Below are 15,516 nucleotides of genomic sequence, written 5' to 3' on the forward strand. Positions count from 1 at the left end.
CGGATCTTCTAGTGAGTTTTGATGTAGTTTCCCTTTTCACAAAAGTACCTCTTAGGGATTCCTTGTTTCTAATTGGTCAACAGTTTGAATCGTACATCACTGCATTGTTTCGACATGCTCTTTCCTCAACTTATTTTATGTTTAACCAGGAATTTTTTGAACAGTCTGACGGTGTCCCCATGGGCAGCCCTCTGTCCCCTCTGGTGGCTAACCTTTTCATGGAGGATTTTGAAGAGAGAGCACTTGAATCAGCGGTTTGTACACCAACTGTTTTCTGGAGGTACGTCGATGATACTTTCATAGTCTAGCCCCACGGAGAAGAAAAGTTAATGGAGTTTTTTCATCACCTTAACTCCATTCATCAGAATATTCGATTTACCATGGAACTAGAGAAAGATTGTGTCCTTCCATTCCTGGATGTTCTGGTTAAACGGAAGAGAGACGGCTCATTGGGACACACTGTTTACCGTAAGCCGACTCACACTGATTTGTACCTGCATTCTTCCAGTTGCCATCACCCATCCCAAACCATGAGTGTACTTAAAACCCTTGTGCACAGGGCACACACGGTGTCGGATGCAGAAAATTTGCCTAAGGAACTTGCACATATAAGAACGGTGTTCAGGGACAATGGTTACTCGACCCGGCAAATTAACAGGGCCTTCGCAACTAGAGCCAGGAACCGGGAAGTGGATAAAGAAGAGAGTGCGCCAGCCAAGTCTCTAGCGTTTCTTCCCTTCGTTGGTAATCTCTCTTTTAAAATAGCAAGGATTCTAAATACTTTTCATGTGAAAGTTGTTTTTCGTCCGCCTTCTAAGATTTCAGATTTGCTGGGTTCGGTGAAGGATGATCTGTTACTGCGGAAGGCGGGAATTTACAAAATACCGTGTCAATGTGGTATGACCTATATAGGACAGACAACACGTACAACATTAACGTTGCACCCGTCTACTGCAACCCAGTAAATCTGCAGTTGCGGAACATTGTATTTCTAACGGACATTCAATGGAGTACGACAAAACTTCGATTTTGGCCACAGCAACAACTTTTTGGGACTCCATTATTAAAGAATCCGTTGAAATACGCAGTGCTGGAAATTTATTGAACCGGGACAGTGGTTACCAATTGAATAATGCATGGAATCCCGTCATCACAGAAATTTTCTCGAGACGAAGACGCCAGAAGACATTGATACCTGCGGCCAGCGACAATACCGACGGCACCTGAGTTTCGCAGTTACACCAGCGAGGGCGCTGTTGCTGGGCGGTGTGGTTCTTCTGTCTCTGCGACTGCAACGCATGCGCAAGCCCGAAATCTATTTGAACATTTGGTAGCTTCTTGTGCAGAAGTAGGAGTAGGAAGAGGAGGACATGGGGATGCTATCGAGATACTGGGTGATTTTACAACTGCAATGCTGAACTGGAGGTCACAAGTACAAGTATGCATGACCATATCCTTCATGGGCTGAGTCATACCAGGAACTATACTGTAAGTGCCAGATGGTAAGATGAAAGGCTTTCGATTAGCCAATAACTTGCGAGTGACAGGGTAATATACTTTTTTTCTTCAACCCGTTCTGGACTGCCTGCTCATTTAGATACAATGGACATTCACAGGATGAGGTGGAAGGGTCGCTATTACAATTCATACAGCGGTGAGGAGGCGGTGGGCAATTGCCCCCTTAAGCATCCCTACCACGACAACACATTTGGCCATTTTGAGAGGACATGTGAGTGGGTTTGGGATATATGGTTGGACCATAATGACTTCATAGCCTGCTTTGATCGTTGGTTGAAGAATTAATCAAATGTGAGAAAACGAGTGAGTGTGGGCACATCTCTGATGGTGTGATCCTAACTAGCCCCTCCCTCCCCCCACTCAGAGGGAGGCTCACCTGCCTTAAGTGATTTTTCACACCTGAGGTCATAACTCCCATACTCCTGACAAAAGGGACCAATTGGCAGTTACCCCTCCCTGGGCCTGGACTGTACCGGGGGATACATGCAAACCCTACCCGTCGATCCAGTGCTGTGAATTATGCATTACGCAGTCACCTGTTACATGTGTAACATGTGGGCCGGTCTTCAGGAGTGCACAGGGAGGAGGAAGAAGAGGAGGAGGAGGAAGGAGGAGGAAGGAGGAGGAAGGAGAAGAAGAAGAAGAAGAAGAAGAAGAAACCTCAAATGCTGAAGTGGAGGAAGGGTAGGAGATGAAGAACGAAGGAAGAAAGAAAGAAAAATCAGATGAGGGACTGTTCTGAAGGCAAGCTGGAAGGGTCTCGAAACTTCAGAACACATTCCTCAAAATATCCCAGACATGCTCCCCAAGGGAGAAGATACATCTACATCTACATTTATACTCCACAAGCCACCCAACGATGTGTGGCGGAGGGCACTTTATACGCCACTGTCATTACCTCCCTTTCCTGTTCCAGTTTCGTATGGTTCGCAGGAAGAACGACTGCCGGAAAGCCTCCGTGCGCACTCAAATCTCTCTAATTTTACATTCGTGATCTCCTTGGGAGTAAGTAGGGGGAAACAATATATTTGATACCTCATCCAGAAACACACTCTCTCGAAACCTGGACAGCAAGCAACACCGTGACGAGAAGCGCCTCTCTTGCAGAGTCTGCCACTTGAGTTTGCTAAACATCTCCGTAACGCTATCACGATTACCAAATAACGCTGTCACAAAACACTCTGCCCTTCTTTGGATCTTCTCTATCTTGTCTGTCAACCCGACGTGGTACAGATCCCACACTGATGAGCAATACTCAATAGCAGGAAGATAGACATGAAGCATGGCAAGGGAAGAGGTGCTGCAAAGGCTGGGACACTTTGGCAGCCATGTACGAACTCACCAAAGAGTAGCGAGACCCCTGGAGGGATATGGCCATTGGCATGTACAATGTTGAAAGTCTGAAATCATACACACAGCAACAATTGCTGGAAGTGATCATGCCAGAGGAGGGATCGTTATGGTCTGGGGAATGTTTTCGTGGCATTCAATGGGTGATTGTCATTCTGGAAGGCACAATGGATCAAAACATGTATGCACATATCCATGGGGACTATGTCTGCCCTTATATGCAGTGTGTTCATCGACATGTCGATGTTGGCATATACCAGCAGAACAATGCTCTACATATGCAGATCGCTTCATGAGTGTGTGGTTAGAGAAGCACCTCAATAAGTTTACCTTACTCGACTGATCACCAAACTCCCTGCATTTAAACCCAATCAAGAATCTGTAGGACCATGTCAATCGGACCATTCGAACTTTGGATCCTCAACTGAGAAACCTAGCACAGATGGCCACGGCACTAGTCACCATGGCTCCACATGCCTGTCGGTACCTGCCAAATACTCAATGACACTCTTCCTGCACATTTCGCAGGCAGTTATTCGGGCTTCTGACGGGTGGCCACATTAATGTGACTGGGCGGTGTGTGTATAAACTTCCAAACACACTAGCTGATAATGCTAAAAATAATGTTTCAATCCTAATTTCCATCTCATAAGTTGCCACTGCAGTTACTTCACACACCCCTTTTAGCTAACATCAGTGCCAAACAAAGGACACACATGATCTTGTACACGTTTTGTTGATTGGTTTCAGGATGTCTGAACTTTATACTTGTCATGCTGCATCAAATAATGTAACTATTGTAAGGATCTGTATAATATGTGACTGGAGAAGTTTGTAGTAAATTGTTAAGACCACAGTATGAGAAAGAGCTTTTCCTATATGATATGATCGCCAAACACTCTTCTTAGTACTTCAAGAATGAGGTGTGGATTACAAAACACACACCCTCATCAGACAGACACTGACAGATACAGCCTCTACAGTGAAGTTCAGAGGAGAACTATCTCAGAGTTACAACATCAAAATTGGAGCACAACTCCCATTCTGTTTAATCTAGAGCCTGAGAAAGTCATCAAAACCTGGGAATGTACACTAAGGGATCAAACCAGTTACCATTGGAGTTGAGACCTAAAGAATCGAGATAATGTGCCTTGCTTTCACAGATGACATTGCAGTCTTAATCAACAGCTCTAAGGATGCTGTCACTGCTGTCCAAGCCTTGCATGAGACAGCGGTGAATTCAGGGTTACAAATATCGTTTGACAAGACCAAATACTTTGAGAACCGGCACTCCACTAACATACCTTTGATGATCATACATGGAACGAATGGGAGCATCAATCACATTCTTTACCTTGGTGAAAGGGTCCATCCCAATGGTAGAGAAAGCTCAACACAGCATACCATCTGTCCCACAATCTCTACAGTAAGAAGTGCATTTCTTTGATGAACATAAGAGGCACAATGAATGACCTGGAGAAGACGTATTCTCAGAAAAATTCATGGCCCAAGATTGCTCCCACATCAAACCTATCGACTGAAGCCTAATCCTGAACTGTATCAACAGTTAGAATTAGCCAACACCAGTATGCGACATAGGAGGCTCAACTTCTACGGCCACCCACAATGAATGAACAACAATAGGCTTACCAAGAAAATCTTCTCATTGGTTAAAAGCTAGAAGACTGGAAGCTTGTGGCTTAATGAAGTACTAAAAGACTTGGATTCAGCTGAGATCTCTGATCTTGAGGTAGAAGGTCATTCCAAATTTTGTGCTATGGTAGAGTCTTGGACCCATCGCCTAGAGTCCCTAAACATCGGAAGCCCTTTTCATGGGAGAGGAAGGAGAAATTATCGGCACGGCTCAAGACATATTGGGAACGGAAGGGAGCATCGAAGATTAACAAGTCATAAGCACTCCTTAGTGGGCTTAAATCAATAATAATAATAACCATTTATACTCCATTTAAAATTATTTTGTGATTGACAGATTGCAGTACTGGGGGACAGTGCTGCTGGTGCACAGCCAGCCACGCTTCCCAAGGTGCTGAATGTGTCTACAAAACAGTCAACACAGTGAGCACATGGTACACTGAATGATGGATGGCCCTTACTACTCAACTCACTGAAACATCAATCTAAGTATTTTTAATTGGTGTACATTACACCTACGTGATCTCTTATAATGATTATTAATTTATCTTTCATTTCTTTTTGGAGAGTAATGGGTTATCAGTGGCAACCTGCGGTAAAGTTAATCACCATAATGTTCGGATATGAGGCAAACAGAAACCATGTCACATAATTGAACACGCACGGGATTTGCCTAAGATAAATGTTTTTGCACTTTAAATTGTAACAAGATTTATAGTCCTTTCTTTTCTATCAAGTCAACTGTGACTGGCACATCGTACCGGGACATACCTGAACATTATCCGATTCCTCAGTCCCAACAGGACATGGGCAAAGAATTTATTTTCCAGCAGAATGGCACACCACTACATTATCATATGGAAGATGTCACATATTTCCATAGGAATGCGTGGACTTAAGACTGGATGTGATGGAACAATATCCTGGCCACAATGATCACCAGATTTAACCCAATGGTCTTCTGTGTATGGGATTACACTAAATACAGAATGCTTGTTCCTCTGCTTCTGGGAAACAGCAATTATCTGTGGCAACAGAAACAGTTGCCACAATACATCAATACCTACTTCACAAGATTTGGCAGGAAACTAATTAGAGGTGGGGCATTTGTCATGTAACAAAAAATAGCCACAGCGTACATTTTCCAATAAAACTTGATGATATATTGCATTCGGTGGTGTATCAAACAGTTTTGGAAGCTGTTTATCTTTTTCACAATTAAAAGATACTTTTGTACAACTAATTTATAAGTGTTCTGTATGTATGGATGCAGCAACTCAAGAAACTTCTTTTCCCCCACAGTGACTTACAATAACATGGCTGCCAGACCAACAGAAATGGCATTTTACATGACGGAGTACTGCAAGAGTGAGTCCCCAACTGCGGCGCACCGGAAATACAGGTCCACATAAAACAAGGCTCTATCTACCAGATGATTCAGTTATCAGTGGATGCAGAAGTTTAAGGAAACATGATGTCTTTGTAAACACACACGTATCAGGGCACAGCATATGAAGTGCAAAGCTGTGAGTACTTCATATGGTGCACGACAGAGTTTCTTTCCATGTGTATTGAGCTTAAATTGAAATTGGTTTATTGTAACTGAAAAATGAATGATTAATAAAAGAAGTACACAGAGTACTAGCCTGTCAATGTTCATTTCTTAGTTTAGGGTCATTCCATGTAAAGTCATCCAGTTCATCTCTCCCACCACCTCAGATTTGGATGAAACTTAACTCATTTATTCTCACTATGGAGATAAACAACCACAACAATTTTCAGCATTTTTATTTCTGTTTCTATTTCATGACACTTAAAAGTTTGGATACTTTGTCCTTTACAACACTGTTATGACATAAAATGACTTGTTAATATTTTGAAAGTGAATTACCATTTTATTTAATTTTCATCCAAACACATACAATTTCAGGTTTCACACACTATAATACAAGGATTGTATGAAAACCCCTCATCTATTTAAGTATAAGCATAAAGAAAGGCACAAATAAGGCAATAATATTTTATTTTCCAAAAAACATGGTTTGCCATTACATTGAATATCCCATAAATGAAGAGAGAGAACCTGTAAAAAAACTTTTATAAAATAATCATCAATGGTCAATCAAATGAAAAATAAAATTAATGGTTTTTCCTTTGTTAGTTTTTTGTTATGTAATAAATGATAGCTTTTAATTTTTCTTAAAATGCTAAAATAAACAATTGAAATTTCAAATGTCTTGAATAATGTACTTTGACCCAACTGAAATTTTAAGTTTTAAACTTATAGAAATATAGATGCAACCAACATCTTTTTAGAAACAGCTCAAGTTAATTCAACTTTCTGAGCAATACTAGACACAGTAAACTCTTTTTTCCTGAATGAAGCAGATACAGTAATCTAAAAATTGGAAAATACTTTCAGTTGATGTTTTAGGACATTCAATACCGAACACACTAGGAATGAAACCTGGGCAGATATTCTCCCATTTCAGACAACGGAATTATGGCTAATCTTCTGAAGGATACAGAAATTTTACAGTAACATCATGTTCTATTTCATTTAATTAAATGATTGTGTTAAAGTACCAAAGATTGGAAATATTTACAAGCTATATGTCTTGATGGAATATGGACTTGCTGACTGGTAACATAACCATAACAAGTTGCACTTAGGTACAAAGAAGAAACAAATTCAGTTGCTGACTATCCCCAGGTAAATGAATTGCTCTCACCAAAAATTTCAAAATACTTCCAATGTTTCTGAATACCAGCACATCAAGCGCAAAATATATTTAACAAAAAGAGTTCTAGCAGAACCAAGCCTGAATAACAGAAGAAACTAAAAACTGAAGTGCTAAATATTGTTTGTTACGCTGCTCATGCTGTACTGGTAGCGAATAGTGAGGGCAATTTACAAGGTTACTTCACCAATTTAATAACACAAAAGGAGTACAACAAGGAAATCTCATCTAAAAAAAACTAAAATTAATATCAAAAGCACCTGTAAAATGTAAATTAAAATTAGATAGTGTTGGTTGGTTGATTGATTGATTTGGGAGAGGGGACCAAACAGCGAGATCAGCGCTCCCATCGGATTAGGGAAGGAAGTGAGCCGTGCCCTTTCACAGGAAACATCCCAGCATTTACCTGATGCGATTTAGTGAAATGACATAAAAACTAAATCAGATAATGTGAAGAGGGTTTGAACCACAGTCCTCCCGAACGTGAGTCCAGTGTGCTAACCACTGTGCCACCCTGCTCAGTAGCAGATAGTGTGCCAATTGAACAAGTGATGAGCTTTAATTAACAAAGGACTGTTATCACTTGCTAAGAAGACTCAACCATGGAAATGGAAAATCAAGTGACAAAGGCAGTAAGGCTGGCCGGATGCCGGCAAAATACTGTATGGAGAAACAAATTTATGACAACTGAGGTGAAAATAAAAATACATATAAGCATGGTACGTCCTGATTTATCATACGCAGCAGGAACTACAGCAGAAACAATAAAGATAAAACAAAAGTTAACGGCAGTGGAAATTAAGGTGCTGAGACAGATCCAAGAAGTAATCATGTGCGGCAATAGGACAAATGTGTTGATAAGGGAATTGCGTGGGATACAAAATAAAAATAAATGTAATTGGAATCAAACAATGGAAAATCCACAATGGAATGTAACAATATTAGAGAAGGAAAGTTACTACTCACCATATAGTGGAGATGCTGAGTCGCAATAGGCTTTTGGCCATTAAGGCCTTTGTCAGCAATAAATACACACACACACACACACACACACACACACACACACACACACACTCGTCTTGCACACGTCTGCAGTCTCAGACAACTGAAACCGCAATTACTGAAAGTAATTGGAAGGATGATATGGAAATGATGGACCCTTCAAGACTAGCTACAATTTGTAAACATGGACGACCACAAGGGAAACAACTATCCTCATGACCACAAATGGGACAGCAGTTTGTCCAGTACATGGAGTAACACAGACAAACATGGCAAACTTAGTCAGAAGAAAAAGGAGAAAAGAAGAAGAAGAAGAAGAAAAAGAAGAAGAGGAAGAAGAAACTGCAAGAGGTTGGTTTTAGACAATTTATACAAATCTTACTCAAATTTTAAAAGTGAATATCTAAAACGTAAAGTAGATTTTTCTACATTTGGTTCACTTTGCCGAAAATGATGTGTTTTGCCAGGGGCTAACAGTATCCTCTCAGTATGTGCCTGCACCATTTATCACAACATAAATGTATCATTATTTCAAGAAAGCTGTAAACATCTCACAAAAATGGCAGTATATGAAAGCACAACCTCTGCATGTATCTACTGTGCTATAACATGAGTCCAAAACAAATGTGCTGAAGATGAAATCATCGATTTTCATTAACAGATTTTAACAGGCAAAACACAAACAATTACATACACAGAAACTTTACTGACTTTCTCATCTAAATTGGAAAAGGTTGCTCCACATTATATATTACCAATTCTCAATCAAAATATTGTACGACACTTGAAGACTCATCTGATGCAAAAGTCGCTGTACAGTATCAGTGGACTTTAGTGAAAATTACCCTTGTACTACCCAGGATGAAGCCCAATGATACCAATGAACATTCTTGCACTGCACCTGTCTCTACGGTCCACAAATCCAAGAAACTGTGTCTGAATTTGCCAAAGAAATATCCAAATGTTAAAATATCCAACATTTTGGAATGGATGTGCAGGCTAATAAAAGAATAAATTTAATTTTATAAAATTTAGGTCTTCATTAAAACAATTTTAATACCAGTGCTGAGTGGTCATTCTTCACAACTAGCCATGGAAGAACTGAATGTGAAGATGTAGAGACAGTTACCAGATTAGCACAAAAGGGGAATTTTACAAAGATCTCTAGGAAATCAAATACTATCTGCGTCAGACTTGTTCCAGTTTTGTAATATTAACATCATCAAAATTAAGTTTTATTTTATTTCTGAAGATTATGTAAATCTGAAACATTCTGAAGTTGCAGAACACTTTGCAGAATTTCAAACACTTCCCAGAACCAAAAGTTTCCTAACTTTCAGCCATAAGTGTAATTGGGCAATTTGGAAGCACGGAGGATCAGTAGTAATGTGAAGCCCACCTTGAAATAAAACTTAAGCATAAATTGGCATTCTTTGCAAAAGAAGAGAATTTGACCCCATCAAGATATATATTCCAATCTGTGGTACTTTAGGATAAACATTTAACCAAACCCAACATAATGTGTTGTTACTGTACAATTTATGCATCCTTCAAAATCTTCACCTGCATTGGCCCATTCCATTGGCCCAAATGAGATCGTATATGGCCCAGTTTCCATTCTTGATGTGCTTGCTGATGAACATCCTGAAACATCAAGAAAGAACTTGAAACAGTTTCCAGATGAGTGTACGTGCTTTATTTAGAAAACAATTAATGTTATTTAATTATGCTACTGTATCTAACATTGTTTGAAAAGTTCAATTAACTTGAGCTGTTTTTAAATACTGTTGGTTGCACCTGTGTCTTAGTTTACCCACTTAAAAATTTTTAGTTAGGTGGAAGTATACAAAAAAAACCTTGAAACTTCAATGCTCTATTTTAAGTTCTCAAGAAAAAAATCAAAAAGTAGTACCATATTTGTTATGAAAACATAAGCAGCCATTTCATAACTTAAAATGGTCGACTACCGAATGAAGTTGAAGTCGAGAATACTCTGAGCCTACTCAATTACATCAGAGGCACAGTTAGAAACAATCACCTCCCCTTTTGAAGGGGATGCTCAAACGGCTGAAAAGTGAAGTTCCTTTGTGATATTACCATGACATACAAAACATAAAATGTGATCTACATCTTGTGCTTTATCTGCTAAAATATCCGATAATTCAAATGGCAAACATACATTAAAACGTAAACAGTTATAAAATCGGCAATGGATCAGAAAACAGCGCACAGTCAGTGGATGCTTGCAGTAAGCACAGAGTGGTGTGGGGTCTCCACTTAACCAATGATGGTGACTGATACGACAGTGCCCAGCAAACAGGTGAGCCAAATGTATCTCCTCACAATGAAAAGAAGTCATCCAAGCTGTTAGGAAATGTTTTAATTTCCTGGAATTTGTTCCCTTATAGAGAAGACCAGTCATCACGCCAGAGAGACACAATGGTCCTACATGCATCAACACAGAGATCATCTGAAGAGACAGAATAGCTAAAAGGTCAAGGTAGGTTGACTGTAGCCTTGGCAGCAGCATTGACAGCTTCACTCCCCAACTCTCCGACGTGACCAAGGACACACAAACATCACTCTGCCTCCATCATCAGCAAGGGAGTGGAGGCATTCATGGATTCGTTGTACTAAGGGATGGTACATGTATAGCGCAAAAATGTTCTGGAGGCTACTAAGTGAATTGGAACATAATACACAATTGAGAAGCCTGTGTCATCAGATGCACTGGGTGGCCTGATAGATGGTGGAAATCTCTGCAGTAAAAATCAAGCACTCTTCTAGTAACTGGTATCTAAAATGCTTGTTGTCAATGACAAAGGTGTATCCAACACCACAGTCAGTCTTTACAGCCACTTTTGTACACGAAGGTGCAACTCCAAGTTGCACGCAATGTTCGAAAAACTACAGCAATGGACTAATCTAGAGCGCTGTTCTTGGGAAGCAAACTAAGTACAAGATGAATGCGAACCTCTGCATGGTGAAGGGGTCTCACTCATCAGGAATGTGGCAGGTATTGTAAGGTTAAGCATCTGAAGCAATATACGAAAGTGAACTGCGAGAAGCAACAAAGAAGTTACTCTTACCCTGTATTGGCAGTCAAGGGACTCATAAAAAAGGACACACAGGATGGATGATTGAGCATGGAGGACAGATGGCACATGTATCTGCTGACAACAACATCATGCTGGTATGACAGAGGTAGTTCAGCAGCATCTGCATAGACTCAATGACACATACATAGTCCACTTTTGATCATAGAAGGGATTTGTCCGATCTGTTCCCCATGAAGTACTGCTTAAAACACACAGTATATTTAGGTATTGTGTACAGAATGCTGCCAGATAAGATATGTGAGAGGACCAATGGAGTTTCCTAACAAGTGTGGTTTCAGCAAACAGAAGTGCAACTGGACCAATATGTTTAGACAATAGAAGACACATCTACTCCTTACGTTGTCAGAAGTTCAAGCAGACAGATTTTTCAGTGGAGAAGTGGAAGCTGTTGTCAACGCTCCACGAGTAAAGACGGTCAAGACATCACTGAAGTCATTGCTCAAGTAAACAGGTCGATTGAGAGCTGCAGTAGATAGCAAACTCGTTGACAAAAAGAGCCCGAGATGTCTGATGGGACAGTCCACTTTAGTGTTTATTACTAAGGCAAATACGGATCACAGAACCCTGAGGCATCCCATCCTCCTGAATGAAAGAATTTAACAAAACTGAACCCACACGTACATTGAAAATCCGGTCCTCTAAAAACTCCCGAGTACAATGAGGCAGGCAGCTTCGGAAGCTCCATGTGTGCATTGTACGGAGGATGCCTGTCCTCCAGCAGGTATCTTAAGCCTTCTCCAAATCAAAAAACTAACTAGTCTGGCATTTCTGCAAAAATTGTTAACAGGATGATGGGATGATCAACCAGAAAGCAGTGCTTATGAAACTGACATTGCTCATTTGTTAGCAAATTCCAGGGCTCATGCTACTATACCATGTGACAACTGATCATCATTTCATGACTTTGCAGACACTATTGTTGAGGGAAATTTAATGGTAGCTAGATGGAAGGCATTTATCCTTACCAGGCTTGGATATGGAGATCATAGTAATGAATCGTATGTTGAGATGCGATTATACGTACAAAGGAGAAAATGCTTGCCATCAACAGAGAGGTGCTGTAACATCTGAACATGAATATTGTCTGGTCCTGGAGTGGAGGATCACAATGAGGTGGGAGCATGTTGAAGCTCCCTCATAGTAAAAATGGTATTTGTGATTCTGAGAGGGGAAAGATATCTCCCAATCCTTCTCTGCTCGTTTCTGAGGTAGGGAGACGGGATGGTAATGGGCAGGGTTCAAGATTTCTGCAAAGTACAAATCCAAGGTGTCGGAAATATCAATAGGGTCCACAATGACATAATTTGCTACAGTCTGGCCACAACATTTGCTACAGTCTGGCCACAAATCGAGAGATGTACCTTGTTTCCAGAAATCCAACTTAGGTTACCCACAACAGAAGAGAGAGTAAAATGGTTAGAAGAATAAGCCAACAAGCTTTTTTGCTATCTCTGACAAAGTGACAACACTCTGCATACAATTGTTCATAATGAATACAGTTCTCCTCTGTGTGATGGCGTTCAAAGATGCGTGTGTGTGTGTGTGTGTGTGTGTGTGTGTGTGTGTGTGTGTGCAAAGCCCATCGCGGCATTCCTCAGTCCACCAGGGGATTGTGATATGTTGAGGTAGAGAATAGGATCAAGAGAGCGAACATTCTGAGGCAGTAAGGACAATATTCGTACGTGATCGTCCCTGCCGCGGAAATGTCATTTATCGAAGGTTGCCAGTGAAGAGCAGAGCCTCCAGCCAGCTCTAGCATGCTGACAGCTGGTCTTGCACACAAATGGGACACACTTTAGCAGATGGATTATGCACAGATAATGGTCACTGACATATGGGTTTGAGAGGATGGACCACTCTAGATTGTGGGCAAGTTGTGCATTTCAGAATGAGAGATCCACGTGTGTGAAAGTTTGTGTGGAATCTGAAAGAAATGTGGATTCACCAGTGTTGAGAAAATGAGAGTACACTGGTTGAGAGTATCTGACAGGAAAGAGCTTCTCATACAGGTTCTCAGAGAGCCCCAAATGGTATGGTGGGCAATAAAATTGCCGAGTAGAAGAAAGTGTTGAGAGAGCTGAGTGATAAGCAGCAGTGTGTGTAGTGTGGTGAGATCGGATGACGAGTGTATGTAGATATTACAAAGGGAAAAGGTATAACTGGGGAGATAAAGACAAAATGGCAACAGCTTGTAACTGGGTGTTCAAAGAAATGGTTTGACTATGGATGTCATCCAGAATGAACATCATGACTCTCCCATGAACTGCAGTTCCTTCCTCTGAAGGAAACTCAGAACATAACTGGAGTGAAGTGTAAGAGGACAAAGTGGTCTTGAGGGTGTAATTTCGTTTCTTAGAAGCACAAATCAACTGGGCACTGCGATTGTAAAAGGAGTTGTAAGTCTGCTATGTGTGATCTGATGCCACAAATGTTCCATTGGAAAACAGCCAAGTTAGATGATAGGAGATATTTCTCTCCTAAGGGACAATTAGTTCGGTCATTGCAAGGTGCCAGATTTTGGCTGCATACTTCTACAGGGTCCTGAGGCTGGAGAATCCTGTTCCATTATTTTTTCAGAGGAACTAGTAACCTTCTAGGTGGAGAATCTGTTGGTGATTCACACGTGTGAAATGGAGGTGTGGCGGATGGATATGTTGTGCGGTGTCAACATTAGAGAGGATCTCTGATTTGGAGACGGGGAAGAACATTTTATCTTTGTTCAACTTCTTAGTACCTTTGCGTTTGTCAGATGTGGACCCAGATGTTTGCTCACTTGAGGTGCGCAAAAATTATCTCAAGATTATTTCTTTTTCAATTTTGGTTGTTCTGGTCGCACCACACCACAGGTGACTTCACTTGTGTGGGCAAAGGTTCTTTCGTGTGTTGAGCAGCTTTAGTGGATGGAGATGAGAATGCACCTTAGCACCAGGCAATTTCACAACTGTAGCACGAACTGGAGTTGAAGGGTACCTTATTGTTCCCCTGAATCTCCTGAATGGCTTGCTCATTGAGGTACAAAGGGCATTCGCAGGATAAAGTGGCACAATTGCCAGGGCAGTTGATGCAGCAGGGAAAAGGTGGTGGGCAGTCTCCCTCGTGGACATCCTTGCTAAAGTTAAACATTTGGCTGTGTTTTTACAGGACATGCAAGATTGGTTATAAGCTGACATTGTAGGGTCAGATGATGATGATGATGACTTCATAGCCCACCTTGATCTTCGATGGGAGCTCTAAGAAAGAGTGCTGGTAGGCACTAATTCTGCATCAACCCTATTCATAACCTTGTGGACTGTTGTTGTTATGCCCTGATCAGAGAGATAATGTTATGTATCTCCCTCAGTCACACCATCAAGCAGCCAGTGTCTATAACACCATGTGAAAAATTCAGTGTTCGATAGACCTTTACATGAATAGATTATCCATGAAGGAGCGCTGCTTTAAGCAGTTTTTGAGCTTGAAAGGCATTGTCTGTCTAGAAGCAAAGATAGATTGTGTACGCAAGTGCAGGACTTTGGTGGGTCTGCAATTGTATCCACACCTTGCTGAATGATGAACAGGTTCACTGCAGCAAAGTTCTGACCTCCTTCTGAGCTTGACACCATGAGGTGGTGGGGTGCAACTAGAAAATTCATAGGGTCTTCGACCTCATTCCATTTCCATTTAATAGACAGAAGCATGGGTGAATCCCCCATGACTATCAGTGCCTCTGATGGTGCGCTCCTTTCTTCTGGGAGGGTCCCACAGAGGGAGAACATACTCATCTCAAGTTTACTGTTGCCATCTCCGGTCACACCTCCTGAACTCCAGACAGGGAGAAAAGTATGCATGAGCTGTACCTCTTGATCTGCATGCTGGGAGTTACGCATTACCCAGTTGCCCTTTATGTATCAAAGTCATGAGCCAGTCTTCAGGCGTACACACAGGGAGCAAAAAAGGCAAACAGGGAGCTCACAAACACCAATGCGGAGGAAGAACAGGAGAGGTTGGAAAAAGAAAAGAGAGAGACAAAAATGAAATCCACCTAAGTCTTCCGATACTTTCACAAGTTTCAGTTTCCTTACTGTACACTAGACATGGTCCCTACGGGAGGGGAGAAAGAATAGGAGGAGGATGGACATGCAACATGGAAAAAG

At 41.1% G+C, this 15,516-nt stretch overlaps 1 protein-coding gene across 2 annotated transcripts in view; it reads right to left on the minus strand.

Annotated features, from left to right (window-relative positions):
- Positions 1-15,516, minus strand: part of LOC126354411 (guanine nucleotide-binding protein subunit alpha homolog) — a 71,065-nt gene that overhangs the window by 14,919 nt on the left and 40,630 nt on the right. Inside the window, exon 4 of one of the 2 annotated variants that reach the window (XR_007565321.1) lies at positions 6,772-9,908. The exons of the other annotated variant lie outside the window; for it this stretch is intronic. The gene's annotated coding sequence lies outside the window, so the exon portion shown is untranslated. The remainder of the gene's footprint in view (positions 1-6,771; positions 9,909-15,516) is intronic. 2 annotated transcript variants of the gene reach the window in all.

Source organism: Schistocerca gregaria, chromosome 3 (genome assembly GCF_023897955.1).
Source record: "Schistocerca gregaria isolate iqSchGreg1 chromosome 3, iqSchGreg1.2, whole genome shotgun sequence".
Taxonomy (NCBI): Eukaryota; Metazoa; Arthropoda; class Insecta; order Orthoptera; family Acrididae; genus Schistocerca; species Schistocerca gregaria.